The 15049-nt window shown below is 45.1% G+C and overlaps 1 protein-coding gene across 1 annotated transcript in view; it reads right to left on the bottom strand.

Annotated features, from left to right (window-relative positions):
* fbln2 (fibulin 2) overlaps positions 1-13811 on the bottom strand; it is a 121111-nt gene extending 107300 nt beyond the window's left edge. The window contains exon 1 of the mRNA XM_082967767.1: positions 13561-13811. The gene's annotated coding sequence lies outside the window, so the exon portion shown is untranslated. The remainder of the gene's footprint in view (positions 1-13560) is intronic.
* Between the last annotated feature and the right edge of the window lie 1238 nt (positions 13812-15049).

Genomic DNA, 15049 nt, shown 5'->3' on the forward strand with positions numbered 1-15049 from the left:
GAGAGAGAGAGGGAAAGAGAGAGGGGTTTAGAGAGAGAAAAATTTACATTTACACACAGACACACACACCAACATCTGGATTAATAGTTGAACTCCCAGGTTCTGGTCTGTCCCATTTCTTTCACTACTGCTGGGTGACTGGTCCAGAGACCTGCTATTAGTATGACTACACCCTTCTATCCCCCAGGCCTGCTTTCAAATACCATTCAACATCTGTCCAGTTTATTAGTTCACCAGACATGGGTTCAAATACCATTCAACATCTGTCCAGTTTATTAGTTCACCAGACCTGGGTTCAAATACCATTCAACATCTGTCCAGTTTATTAGTTCACCAGACCTGGGTTCAAATACTATTCAACATCTGTCCAGTTTATTAGTTCACCAGACCTGGGTTCAAATACCATTCAACATCTGTCCAGTTTATTAGTTCACCAGACCTGGGTTCAAATACTATTCAACATCTGTCCAGTTTATTAGTTCACCAGACCTGGGTTCAAATACCATTCAACATCTGTCCAGTTTATTAGTTCACCAGACATGGGTTCAAATAATATTCAACATCTGTCCAGTTTATTAGTTCACCAGACCTGGGTTCAAATACCATTCAACATCTGTCCAGTTTATTAGTTCACCAGACCTGGGTTCAAATACCATTCAACATCTGTCCAGTTTATTAGTTCACCAGACATGGGTTCAAATCATATTTAACATCTGTCCAGTTTATTAGTTCACCAGGCCTGCTTTCAAATACCATTCAACATCTGTCCAGTTTATTAGTTCACCAGACCTGGGTTCAAATACCATTCAACATCTGTCCAGTTTATTAGTTCACCAGACCTGGGTTCAAATACTATTCAACATCTGTCCAGTTTATTAGTTCACCAGACCTGGGTTCAAATACCATTCAACATCTGTCCAGTTTATTAGTTCACCAGACATGGGTTCAAATAATATTCAACATCTGTCCAGTTTATTAGTTCACCAGACATGGGTTCAAATCATATTTAACATCTGTCCAGTTTATTAGTTCACCAGACCTGGGTTCAAATAATATTCAACATCTGTCCAGTTTATTAGTTCACCAGGCCTGGGTTCAAATAGTATTCAACATCTTTCTTTGAGCGTTTCCTCTAGACTGCCTGGTGTGCCAGATGTGGGCGGGGTTTACAGTTTCAGGACTTTTCTGTTGGTTCATCAAGCCAGGTAAACGATGTCAAATAGTATTTGAACCCAGGTATGCTTCACCCAGTATGCCAGTAGCATGACATACATACAGACATGCAGGCTCCCCACATATCAGAGAGACATTCATCTGCAAGGCCCACATCACCATGGCGATTTGGTCAAAGATGCCATCTATAATGAACAAAAATATATATATATGCAACACGTAACAAATTCAAAGATTTTACTGAGTTACAGTTCATGTAAGGGAGGACTCCCGAGTGGCGCAGCGGTCTGAGGCACTGCATCTCTGTGCTAAAGGTGTCACTACAGACCCTGGTTCAATTCCAGGCTGTATCACAACCGGCCGTGATTGGGAGTCCCATTGGGCGGTGCACATTTGGCCCAGCGTAGTCCGGGTTAGGGTTTGGCCGGGGTAGGCCGTCATTGTAAATAAAAATGTGTTCTTAACTGACTTGCCTAGATAAATAAAGCTTAAATATATGGATTTCACATGACTGAGAATACAGATACGCATCTGTTGGTCACAGATACCTTTTTTTTAGGGATGTGGATCAGGGATGGCCGGGGTGTTAATAAGCACGCCCCATTCCAAAAATGTAGAACCAGGAACAGATATACCCCTTGGTTCACTCCAGACTTGACTGCCCTAGACCAGCACAAAAACATCCTGTGGTGTACTGCATTAGCATCGGCTAGCCCCCGCGATATGCAACTTTTCAGGGAAGTTAGGAACCAACATACACAGGCAGTTAGGAAAGCAAAGGCTAGCTTTTTCCTTTTTCAAACAGAAATTTGCATCCTGTAGCACAAACTCCAAAAAGTTCTGGGACACTGTAAAGTCCATGGAGAATAAGAGCACCTCCTCCCAGCTGCCCACTGCACTGAGGCTAGGAAAAACTGTCACCACCGATAAATCTGCGATAATTGAGAATTTCAATAAGCATTTTTTTTTACGGCTGGCCATGCTTTTCACCTGACTACCCCTACCCCGGTCAACAGCCCTGCACCCCCCACAGCAACTTGTGCAAGCCTCCCCCATTTCTCCTTCACCCAAATCCAGATAAATTATGTTCTGAAAGACCTGCAAAATCTGGACCCTACAAATCAGCCGGGCTAGACAATCTGGACCCGCTCTTTCTAAAATTATCCGCCCAAATTATTGCAACCCCTATTACTAGAATGTTCAACCTCTCTTTCGTTTCGTCTGAGATCCCCAAAGATTGGAAAGCTGCCGCAGTCATCCCCCTCTTCAAAGGGGGAGACACTCTAGACCCAAACTGCTACAGACCTATATCTATCCTACCCTGCCTTTCTAAGGTCCTCGAAAGCCAAGTTAACAAACAGATTACCAACCATTTCGAATCCCACCATAGCTTCTCCGCTATGCAATCTGGTTTCCGAGCTGGTCATGGGTGCACCTCAGCCATGCTCAAGGTCCTAAACGACATCATAACCGCCATCGATAAGAGACAATACTGTGCAGCTATATTCATTGACCTGGCCAAGGCTTTCGACTCTGTCAATCACCACATTCTTATCGGCAGACTAAACAGCCTTGGTTTCTCAAATGATTGCCTCGCCTGGTTCACCAACTACTTTTCAGATAGAGTTCAGTGTGCCAAATCGGAGGGCCTGTTGTCCGGACCTCTGGCAGTGTCTATGCTGGTGCCACAGGGTTCAATCCTCGGGCCGACTATTTTCTCTGTGTACATCAATGATGTCGCTCTTGCTGCTGGTGATTCTCTGATCCCCCTCTACGCAGACGACACCATTCCGTATGCTTCTGGCCCTTCTTTGGACACTGTGTTAACTACCCTCCAGACGAGCTTCAATGCCATACAACTCTCCTTCCGTGGCCTCCAACTGCTCTTAAATGCAAGTGAAACTAAATGCATGCTCTTCAACCAATCGCTGCCCACACCTGCCCGCCCGTCCAGCATCACTACTCTGGACGGTTCTGACTTAGAATTTTTGGACAACTACAAATACCTAGGTGTCTGGTTGGACTGTACACTCTCCTTCCAGACTCACATTAAGCATCTCCAATCCAAAATGAAGTCTACAATTGTCATCCAATTTTGCAACAAAGCCTCCTTCACTCATGCTGCCAAACATACCCTCGTAAAACTGACTATCCTACCGATCCTTGACTTCGGCGATGTCATTTACAAAATAGCCTCCAACACTCTACTCAGCAAATTGGATGCAGTCTATCACAGTGCCATCCGTTTTGTCACCAAATCCCCATATACTACCCACCACTGTGACCTGTATGCTCTCGTTGGCTGGCCCTCGCTTCATATTCGTCGCCAGACCCAATGGCTCCAGGTCATCTATAAGTCTTTGCTAGGTAAAGCCCCGCCTTATCTCGGCTCACTGGTCACCATAGCAACACTCACACGCAGCTCCAGCTGTTATTATTATAATTATATATTATTATTATTATTATTATTATTATTATTATTATTATAATAGTTATTACTATTATTCTACCTTTATATCAACAACAGACTGAGACCAAGGTCTCTTTACAGCTGGGCGCTGCGTATACATGTTTACACATACAGTTTTGGTACAATGATTAAGAAACTAAACAAGACAAACAAACGATCACAGATAACAGAAAGAAATACAGCAACAGAGGGAGGGAAATAGAGAGGGGTTTAGAGAGAGACATTTACACACAGGTTATTTCCCTAACAGCACAAGAACTTGCATTACCCGAAACAGTTACAAGCAATACAAAAATAAAAATCCTCCAATAAATATTTAAAATGGGGGGGGGGGGACAAGAGTCTGAAGTTTAAGTTTAGTCTGCAGGCTATTCCATAGGCAAGGAGCGGAACAGGAAAAGGCAGCCATACTCTGTGGAAATCGCAGGGGCCTCAAGTGTAATCCATGCTTGAGACCTGGTTTTAGGAATTATAATTCTAATATTGATGAGTGATGATAAATAAGAAGGTAGCTTATTCAGAAGTGCTTATAGACAAACACAAGAGCATGTTGTTCTCGTCTCATGAACAGCGAAGTCCAACCCACATTTTGACATAAAACACAGTGGTGAGTTCTGTAATAAACCTAAGTGCGCAATAATAAGTAGCATCCAGTGATTTAAGTGTTGATGCCGTCTATTTTGTGAAGTGCACCAGTCCCTCCTGCAGCAAAGCACCCCCACAACATGATGCTGCCACCCCCGTGCTTCACGGTTGGGATGGTGTTCTTCGGCTTGCAAGCCTCCCCCTTTTTCCTCCAAACATAATGATGGTCATTATGGCCAAACAGTTCTATTTTTGATTCATCAGACCAGAGGACATTTCTCCAAAAAGTACGGTCTTTGTATCTTTGGGATTGATTTGCACTTTTCGTACGAATGTACGTTCATCTCTAGGAGACATAACGCGTCTCCTTCCTGAGCGGTATGACGGCTGCGTGGTCCCATGGTGTTTATACTTGCATACTATTGTTTGTACAGATGAACGTGGTACCTTCAGGCGTTTGCAAATTGCTCCCAAGGATGAACCAGACTTGTGGAGGTCTACAGTTCTTTTCTGAGGTCTTGGCTGATTTCTTTTGATTTTCCCATGATGTCAAGCAAAGAGGCAATGAGTTTGAAGGTAGGCCTTGAAATACATCCACAGGTACACCTCCAATTGACTCCAATTATGTCAGTTAGTCTATCAGAAGCTTCTAAAGTCATGGCATCATTTTTGGGAATTTTCCAAGCTGCTTAAAGGCACAGTCAACTTAGTGTATGTAAACTTCTGACCCACTGGAATTGTGATACAGTGAATACAAGTGAAATAATCTGTCTGTAAACAATTGTTGGAAAAATAACTTGTGTCATGCACAAAGTAGATGCCCTAACTGACTTGCCAAAACTATAGTTTGTTAACAAGAAATTTGTGGAGTGGTTGAAAAACGAGTTTTAATGACTTCAACCTAAGTGTATGTAAACTTCCGACTTCAACTGTATATATATATATATGTGTGTGTGTGTGTGAGGGCCACATCATCATGGCTATTTGGTCAAAGATGTCCTCTAGCCTTGTTAATTAAAAATGCTGTCTGTCTGTCTGCTTTCTCAGTTTTGTTGGCAGTTGATTACAAAAATGATATTATTCTATAGCTGTGGTCACTGGAATAGGAGAGAGAGAGACTGAAAGAGAGCGAGAGAGTAAACAACATTCTGTCTCATAAATGTGTTTTCTACTGTGCTTACTGTAGGGAACATAAGCTTTGTCCCAAATGACAACCTATTCCCAATCTAGTGCACTACTTTTGACCATAGCACTATGTGCCCTGGTCAAAAGTAGTGCACTTAATTGGGAAGAGGTTACCATTTGGGACTCAGTCAATAACTTCATAGTAACCCCATAGTAACTCAGACCTTCATGGTGTTACTGTGAGAATCAGAGTTGAAGCAGGTTGTGTTTCTTTTGGGAAGGTATAAGTCAATATTTTATCTTGATATGTTAACAAATACATGCTGTGTTCATTTTGGCATGTTTATCTGCCTACAATACACACTGTAGTGTGCGTACATTGCAAGCCCATACATAGTAAATCAATCAAATCAGGGCTTGCAAGCCAGATGGCCACAAATAAATTGTTAGATAGCTAGCTACCCACGAAGACTTTACATCTACCTTGTATTACTTTTAGGTCATTTTTTTACTTTTAAACTATCTGGTTAGCTAAACTCAGCAAAAAAATAAACGTCCCTTTAACAGGAACCTGTCTTTCAAAGATAATTCGTAAAAATCCAAATAACTTCACAGATCTTCATTGTAAATGGTTTAAACACTGTTTCCCATTCTTGTTCAATGAACCATAAACAATTAATGAACATGCACCTGTGGAACGGTCGTTAAGACACTAACAGCTTACAGACGGTAGGCAATTAAGGTCACAGCTATGAAAACTTAGGACACTAAAGAGGGCTTTCTCCTGACTGAAAAACACCAAAAGAAAGATGCCCAGGATCCCTGCTCATCTGCGTGAACGTGCCTTAGGCATGCTGCAAGGAGGCATGAGGACTGCAGATGTGGCCAGGGCAATAAATTGCAATGTCTGTACTGTGAGACGCCTAAGACAGCGCTACAGGGAGACAGGACGGACAGCTGATCGTCCTCGCAGTGGCAGACCACGTGTAACAACACCTGCACAGGATCGGTACATCCGAACATCACACCTGCGGGACAGGTACAGAATGGCAACAACACAACAACTGCCGAGTAAGGGGAGTGCTGCCCAGCGTGAGGTAATACAGTAGGGGGAGTGCTGCTCAGCGTGAGGTAATACAGTAGGGGGAGTGCTGCTCAGCGTGAGGTAATACAGTAGGGGGAGTGCTGCTCAGCGTGAGGTAATACAGTAAGGGGAGTGCTGCTCAGCGTGAGGTAATACAGTAGGGGGAGTGCTGCCCAGCGTGAGGTAATACAGTAGGGGGAGTGCTGCTCAGCGTGAGGTAATACAGTAGGGGGAGTGCTGCTCAGCGTGAGGTAATACAGTAGGGGGAGTGCTGCTCAGCGGGAGGTAATACAGTGGAGGGGGAGTGCTGCTCAGCGTGAGGTAATACAGTAGAGGGAGTGCTGCTCAGCGTGAGGTAATACAGTAGAGGGAGTGCTGCTCAGCGTGAGGTAATACAGTAGGGGGGAGTGCTGCCCAGCGTGAGGTAATACAGTAGGGGGAGTGCTGCCCAGCGTGAGGTAATACAGTAGGGGGGAGTGCTGCTCAGCGTGAGGTAATACAGTAGGGGGGAGTGCTGCTCAGCGTGAGGTAATACAGTAGGGGGAGTGCTGCCCAGTGTGAGGTAATACAGTAGGGGGGAGTGCTGCTCAGCGTGAGGTAATACAGTAGGGGGAGTGCTGCTCAGCGTGGGGTAATACAGTAGAGGGAGTGCTGCTCAGCGTGAGGTAATACAGTAGAGGGAGTGCTGCTCAGCGTGAGGTAATACAGTAGGGGGAGTGCTGCTCAGCGTGAGGTAATACAGCAGAGGGGAGTGCAGCTCAGCGTGAGGTAATACAGTAGGGGGAGTGCTGCTCAGCGTGAGGTAATACAGTAGAGGGGAGTGCTGCTCAGCGTGAGGTAATACAGTAGGGGGAGTGCTGCTCAGCGTGAGGTAATACAGTAGGGGGAGTGCTGCTCAGCGTGAGGTAATACAGTAGGGGGAGTGCTGCTCAGCGTGAGGTAATACAGTAGGGGGAGTGCTGCTCAGCGTGAGGTAATACAGTAGGGGGAGGTGCTGCTCAGCGTGAGGTAATACAGTAGGGGGAGTGCTGCTCAGCGTGAGGTAATACAGTAGAGGGAGGTGCAGCGTGAGGTAATACAGTAGGGGGAGGTGCAGCGTGAGGTAATACAGTAGGGGGAGTGCTGCTCAGCGTGAGGTAATACAGTAGGGGGAGGTGCAGCGTGAGGTAATACAGTAGGGGGAGGTGCAGCGTGAGGTAATACAGTAGAGGGAGTGCTGCTCAGCGTGAGGTAATACAGTAGGGGGAGGTGCAGCGTGAGGTAATACAGTAGAGGGAGTGCTGCTCAGCGTGAGGTAATACAGTAGGGGGAGGTGCAGCGTGAGGTAATACAGTAGAGGGAGGTGCAGCGTGAGGTAATACAGTAGAGGGAGGTGCAGCGTGAGGTAATACAGTAGAGGAAGGTGCAGCGTGAGGTAATACAGTAGAGGGAGGTGCAGCGTGAGGTAATACAGTAGAGGGAGTGCTGCTCAGCGTGAGGTAATACAGTAGGGGGAGGTGCAGCGTGAGGTAATACAGTAGAGGGAGTGCTGCTCAGCGTGAGGTAATACAGTAGGGGGAGGTGCAGCGTGAGGTAATACAGTAGAGGGAGGTGCAGCGTGAGGTAATACAGTAGAGGGAGTGCTGCTCAGCGTGAGGTAATACAGTAGGGGGAGGTGCAGCGTGAGGTAATACAGTAGAGGGAGGTGCAGCGTGAGGTAATACAGTAGGGGGAGGTGCAGCGTGAGGTAATACAGTAGAGGGAGGTGCAGCGTGAGGTAATACAGTAGAGGGAGGTGCAGCGTGAGGTAATACAGTAGGGGGAGGTGCAGCGTGAGGTAATACAGTAGAGGGAGGTGCAGCGTGAGGTAATACAGTAGAGGGAGGTGCAGCGTGAGGTAATACAGTAGAGGGAGGTGCAGCGTGAGGTAATACAGTAGAGGGAGTGCTTCTCAAATGTAATGTTTTATATGTTCTCCACACTCTCGTCCTCACAAGAACGTACTCGAGAAAACGTACTTGAGAATGCACTCGGAGCATGAGAGTGTGGAGCACGGTAGTATGCATATTGAGAAACACCCAAGGAGTGACATGTAAGCAGAAGACTGGTACTCAGGCTAGAATGTCTCTACAGTAACCAAGAAGTCTGATCTTGACATCTAGCCACTTAGCTAGCAAGTTAGCAAGCCAAATGCTTAGCTGGACCCCTGTGCTGGACATAATTTATTTGACACATTTTTTATAGTTATACTTAACTTGTTATAAGCAGTGGGGTAGCTCGCTGCCTCTGCTAAGCAGGGGTGCCCCTAACCCCCCACAAAAATATAATTTTTTAAACAGTATTGTCTGTATTTTGAAATACCGCGGTATACAGGGTAAATGGTATATTGCCCAAGCCTACTGCTCTCTTCTACTCTGAACATATAGAAACCTGCTCTGTACCCATTTACCCTCCAGACCACTCTGTACCCATTTACTCTCCAGACCACTCTGTACCCATTTACCCTCCAGACCACTCTGTACCCATTTACTCTCCAGACCACTCTGTACCCATTTACCCTCCAGACCACTCTGTACCCATTTACCCTCCAGACCACTCTGTTCCCATTTACTCTCCAGACCACTCTGTACCCATTTACCCTCCAGACCACTCTGTACCCATTTACTCTCCAGACCACTCCGTACCCATTTACCCTTCAGACCACTCTGTACCCATTTACCCTCCAGACCACTCTGTACCCATTTACCCTCCAGACCACTCTGTACCCATTTACCCTCCAGACCACTCTGTTCCCATTTACTCTCCAGACCACCCATTTACTCTCCAGACCACTCCGTACCCATTTACCCTCCAGACCACTCTGTACCCATTTACCCTTCAGACCACTCTGTACCCATTTACCCTCCAGACCACTCTGTACCCATTTACCCTCCAGACCACTCTGTACCCATTTACCCTCCAGACCACTCTGTACCCATTTACCCTCCAGACCACTCTGTACCCATTTACCCTCCAGACCACTCTCTCAAGGCCCATCCTGCAGACCCCCTCCAGACAGAAGGACTTCTGAGTTCTAATAGAATATCATCACCAAGGAGACAGCTGACACTAGAACCATGATTTCAGGAAAAACTCAGTAACCACGGCTGCAGGGTTTCATCTGTATTTTTACTCTATATTTTTTTTAGCATACAAACAAAATGTGAGTTGATTTTATTTGATTTGCAGCCCCAGTGAAAGTCACAGGCAATTCCTTGGCACACAAAGGACATCAGGGATTCCTTTCCTCTCCCTCCCTCCATCTCTTCTTTCCCCTCCCCTCCCAGTCCAGCTGATTTCTGATTACTCCCTCATGTCAACCTGATTCAGCCAGTCTGAGCCAAGGGAAGGGACATACCTTCTATCTGGTTCTGATTTCTGATTACTGCCTCATGTCAACCTGATTCAGCCAGTCTGAGCCAAGGGAAGGGATATATGCCTTCTATCTGGTTTCAGACACATAATGTCTTTGTTTTAATGACCTGGAGATGAATGGTACATTTGTCTTGAGGATAGGCCAACTAGTGACACATGGGTTGACTCATAACTCTCATTCCCCGCGGATAGAGTCATGAAATATTGTGTGGCTGAAGGGCGGGCGGGTTGAATAAAGAGAAAACAATACCTTTAAAAAAAAAAAAAAACATAAATGTATCATTATTGTGTCATTTATATCTATAGGCTACATGGAGGTTTGTCATTACTTTATGCCATCTGGCATTAGTGCATCGGCCTGAACTTCAGAGCTTAGCTGTACCTGAGCCAAACAGCCAATCCCAAAATGCTTTTAAGGAACGGGCAGAAAAAGTTAACAATCCACTGTGACGAAAAGGACAATATCAGAGTTTAATTCAATAAGAGAAAAGCTGTGAAAGTGAGAGTTGAAAATAAAGAGAAGGGAGGGACAGAAAATAAACAGTTTGGGAAAGAATTGGTAAAAGAAGATAAAAGGTTACGTCCATGTGTGATGATTGTGAAGCGCTACATATTCCAGTCACAAGACGGGGACATCGAGAGAACTGTAGCCTACTGTTCAGATGCCATGTGAGAGGTTATAGACCTACGGTCAGTGTCCAGATTTCAGTTTCCATTTAACCCCTTAATATATAGTGCAGAGTTAAGCACTTCTTCCTGTAAAACTATCAGCTCTACTGATGCTGTCTAACTGAGCATTGGCATTCTCTCCAGATGCTGAAAGAAATAAATCATATTTCTCTACTCCTGTTCTTGGGAACAGGAGTAGAGAAATAGTTAGACAGCGTCAGTAGAGCTGTTGTCTTTATCAGCATCATAAAAGCTGATCGTATTTAAAACCAAATAAAATACGCATCCAAGCCGAACTGAAATCTTATCAGAAACATGTTGGGTTGTTTTCACAGCTTTCCATTTCCTTAAAAAAAAATTGAAATTTTGCGCAATTTTTTTTTCACCAGCTAAGAATTATTGCATTTTCTCCCCGGTCCCTAAACGTCTTTGCTCCACGAGGGAAGCAGAGATGACAGAGGAAACTTTACCGACGTCAACTGTATAGACATAGTACCACAGTATGAGTCATAATACTCATAAAACCTAGCAGTCAAAAAGGGAAATGGTTCTAAATCGTTTTTCCACCATTCATTTTTCCCATAGGAACACTTAAAATAAGGGCTGTGTTTCATGTAGGCTTACCCTGACGTTTTGATGACCATATAAATCTCTCTAAAAAGGGCCTCCCGAGTGGCGCAGAGGTCTAAGGCACTGTTTTGCAGTGCTAGCTGTGCCACTAGAGATTCAGGGTTCAAGTCCAAGCTCTGTTGCAGCTGGCCACGACCGGGAGACCCATAGGGCGGCACACAATTGGCGCAGCGTCGTCTGGGTTAAGGGAGGGTTTGGTCGGCAGGGATGTCCTTGTCCCATCGCGCACTAATGACTCCTGTGGCTGGCCGGGCGCAGTGCAGCTGACACGGTTGCCAGGTATACAGTGTTTCCTCCAACACATTGGTGCGGCTGACTTCCGGGTTAAGTGGGCATTGTGTCAAGAAGCAGTGTGGTTTGGTTTGGTTGTGTTTCGGAGGACGCACGGCTCTCCCGAGTCCGTATGGGAGTTGCAGCAATGAGACATTTGGATACCACAAAATTGGGGCGAAAACAGGGTAAAAAATGTTAAATGTCTTGGACAAGGTGACTTTGCTAATGTGGCTTTCATAAATCCCTGCTAGTGTTAAATTGAATGGGAGTTTGCAGGGATTTGTAGTTTTGAATGATGTCTACTTTGACGCTAATTAGCTTTTTCGAATCTGAGAGTAAATAGAGCTGAATATATTGATAAAAGTCACCTTGTCCGAGAGAGATTTACATGGTTATCAAAACATCATGCCAGGGTAAACCTACATGAAACACAGACCTATTTTAAGTGTTTCTAAAATCCCTTATCTGAAAAATAAATGGTGGAAAAACGATTGGAACCATTTCCGTTTGACCACAGTGGCCTGTGTAACGTTGTCCCACTCCACTTCAATGACTGTGCGAAATTGCTGGATTTTGGCAGGAACTGGAACAAGCTGTAGTACACATCGATCCAGAGCATCCCAAACATGCTCAGCGGGAGTCATGTCTGGTGAGTATGAAAGCCACGGAAGAATGGGATATTTTCAGCTTCTAAGAATTGTGTCCAGATTCTTGGAACACGGGGCCGTGCATTATGTGGATTTAAATTGCCATTGATAAAATGTAATTGTGTTCATTGATAAAATGTAATTGTGTTCATTGATAAAATGTAATTGTGTTCATTGTCCATAGCTTATCCCTGCCCATACCATAACCCCCCCACCACCACCACCACGGGGCACTCTGGTCACAATGTTGACATTAGCAAACCGCTCGCACACACAACACCATACACGTGGTCTGCGGTTGTGAGGCCAGTTGGACACATTGCCAAATTATATAAAATGACCTTGGAGGCGGCTTATGGTAGAGAAATGAACCTTCAATTCTCTGGCAACAGCTCCGGTGGACATTCCTGCAGTCAGCATGCCAATTGCTCACTCCCTCAAAAGACTTCTTGATATGCAACACTTGTTGGGTGGATGGATTGTCTTGGCAAAGGAGAAATTATCACTAACTGGGGATGTAAACAAATTTGTTCACAACATTTGTTAGAATAAAAGCTTTTTGTGAGTATGGAACATTTCTGGGATATTTTATTTCAGCTCATGAAACATGTGACCAACACTTTACATGTTGCATTGATATTTTTGTTTAGTGTATAATTACAGAAGAGAAGCTGAATATATCTAATTACAGATAAGTTGAGCAACAAATTGCCAGCCAAAATGTCTGAAATTATAATCAGAAACATATCTAAATCAGGCAACAAAAAAATGCACCCTGTCAAAAAAATCTTTCTGACAAGCCTAGAACAAATTTTCTATATTAGCGGGTTCGAGTCGGGTGCGGGCCTCTGATTTCCACTTTATCACATATAGTCGGACGGTTGCTGACGGGTTACTAGCAATTGCGTGCAGAAACAAAGAGCTGACCTGCGCACCTCTAAGGCCTACAATACACCATAACCAACAATTCATATCCTGGTCAAAACACTTGATATTAATTGTTGCCAATCAGTTGCATATTTTGCAACAACATTACACAGTAGAGTCCGCATTGTAACCTATTGTTGTTGTGCTACTGCTTTCACAGCATTGATTTTGTCTTAATCTATTGTATATATATATATATATATATATATATACAATAGATATATATATATATATATATATATATAAAAAGCTTGGACATGGGTCATAAATTACTTGTTCTCAATAGATGCAATACCTATACATGGCGTCCAACGACTTGTCGGGCTGGAAAAGTAATTCGCGTTATTTGAATTCAGGAATCAAGAGTTTAGCACTTAGCCAAGACGTTTTCTAACTCGTTGAAAGACTTTCATTCATAGAGTCGCTAAAGCAGGTAAATTCAACTGTTGATGCATTTCTGTGACAGGCGCAGTTTATGACACACAAACCATGACATTTTGAAAGTGCAACAAATATCCACAAAAGCGCGTCAGACTATTCACAATCCTTTCAAAATAACGGTGAAACTGTTATTAAAGCATTACCTTGGCTTCCACGCAAGGCCATGGGATTGAAGAAAATAGGCTGCAGTAAAATCGCTGGTTAGTACAGGACATACCGTCCGAAACACCGCTGCTCTCTGAGTAATGTATCTCTCTCTGGCTGGACCTCTTCTACTTGATTCATTCAAAGGGGAGGAACAACCCTTTCTGAGTCCTCACGGACATACCCCTCTACCTCTCCACTGACTGTCATACCCCTCTACCTCTCCACTGACTGTCATACCCCTCTACCTCTCCACTGACTGTCCCATTCACAGACAAACCTAAACAACGGCCCGGCCCGCCTTTACGGAAAGACTATTGGAAGGTCTTTCATCATTTTTTTTAATAAAATAAAATAAATGGCATATCCCTGTTTAAATAAATAAAGTATCGTTTGTGTTGTAACAAACTGGCGTTTAGCGTAACAAAGATGATTTCACAGTGTGCTACTCTGTAAAACGAAACAAAAGAACACTGCAATTAATTTCAAATCTGGATAAATAAACAATGATCTATAATGCCGTTACAGTAATGTAAGTATGCTACAGTACACTTGATCAAAGATCGGAGAACCATCAGGCCTTTGCTAACATACATATATACATATACAAATATATATATATATATATATATATATATATATATATATATATATATATATATATATATATATATATATATATATATATATATATATATATATATATACCACAACATGGTAGCAACACAACATGGTAGAAACACAACATGGTAGCAACACAACATGGTAGCAACAACATAACCTGCTCGCACCACCCTGCCCAGACCACCCTGCCCACACCACCTTGCCCAGACCACCCTGCCCAGACCACCCTGCCAACACCACCCTGCCCACACCACCCTGCCCACACCACCCTGCCCAGACCACCCTGCCCACACCACCCTGCCCACACCACCCTAACCACACCACCCTGCCCAGACCACCCTGCCCAGACCACCCTGCCCAGACCCCCTTGCCCAGACCACCCTGCCCAGACCACCCTGCCCAGACCACCCTGCCCAGACCCCCCTGCCCAGACCACCCTGCCCAGACCACCCTGCCCAGACCCACCTGCTCACATCACCCGACCCAGACCACCCTGCCCAGACAACCCTGCCCAGATCACCCTGCCCACACCACCCTGCCCAGACCCACCTGCTCACATCACCCGGCCCACACCACCCTGCCCAGACCACCCTGCCCAGACCACCCTGCCCAGACCCACCTGCTCACATCACCCTGCCCAGACCACCCTGCCCACACCACCCGGCCCAGACCACCCTGCCCAGACCACCCTGCCCAGACCACCTTGCCCAGACCAACCTGCCCAGACCACCCTAACCACACCACCCTGCCCACACCACCCTGCCCAGACCACCCTGCCCAGACCCACCTGCCCAGACCACCCTACCCAGACCCACCCTGCCCAGACCACCCTGCCCACACCACCCTGCCCAGACCACCCTGCCC

This window comes from Salmo salar, chromosome 22 (assembly GCF_965601325.2).
Source record: "Salmo salar chromosome 22, fSalSal1, whole genome shotgun sequence".
Taxonomy (NCBI): Eukaryota; Metazoa; Chordata; class Actinopteri; order Salmoniformes; family Salmonidae; genus Salmo; species Salmo salar.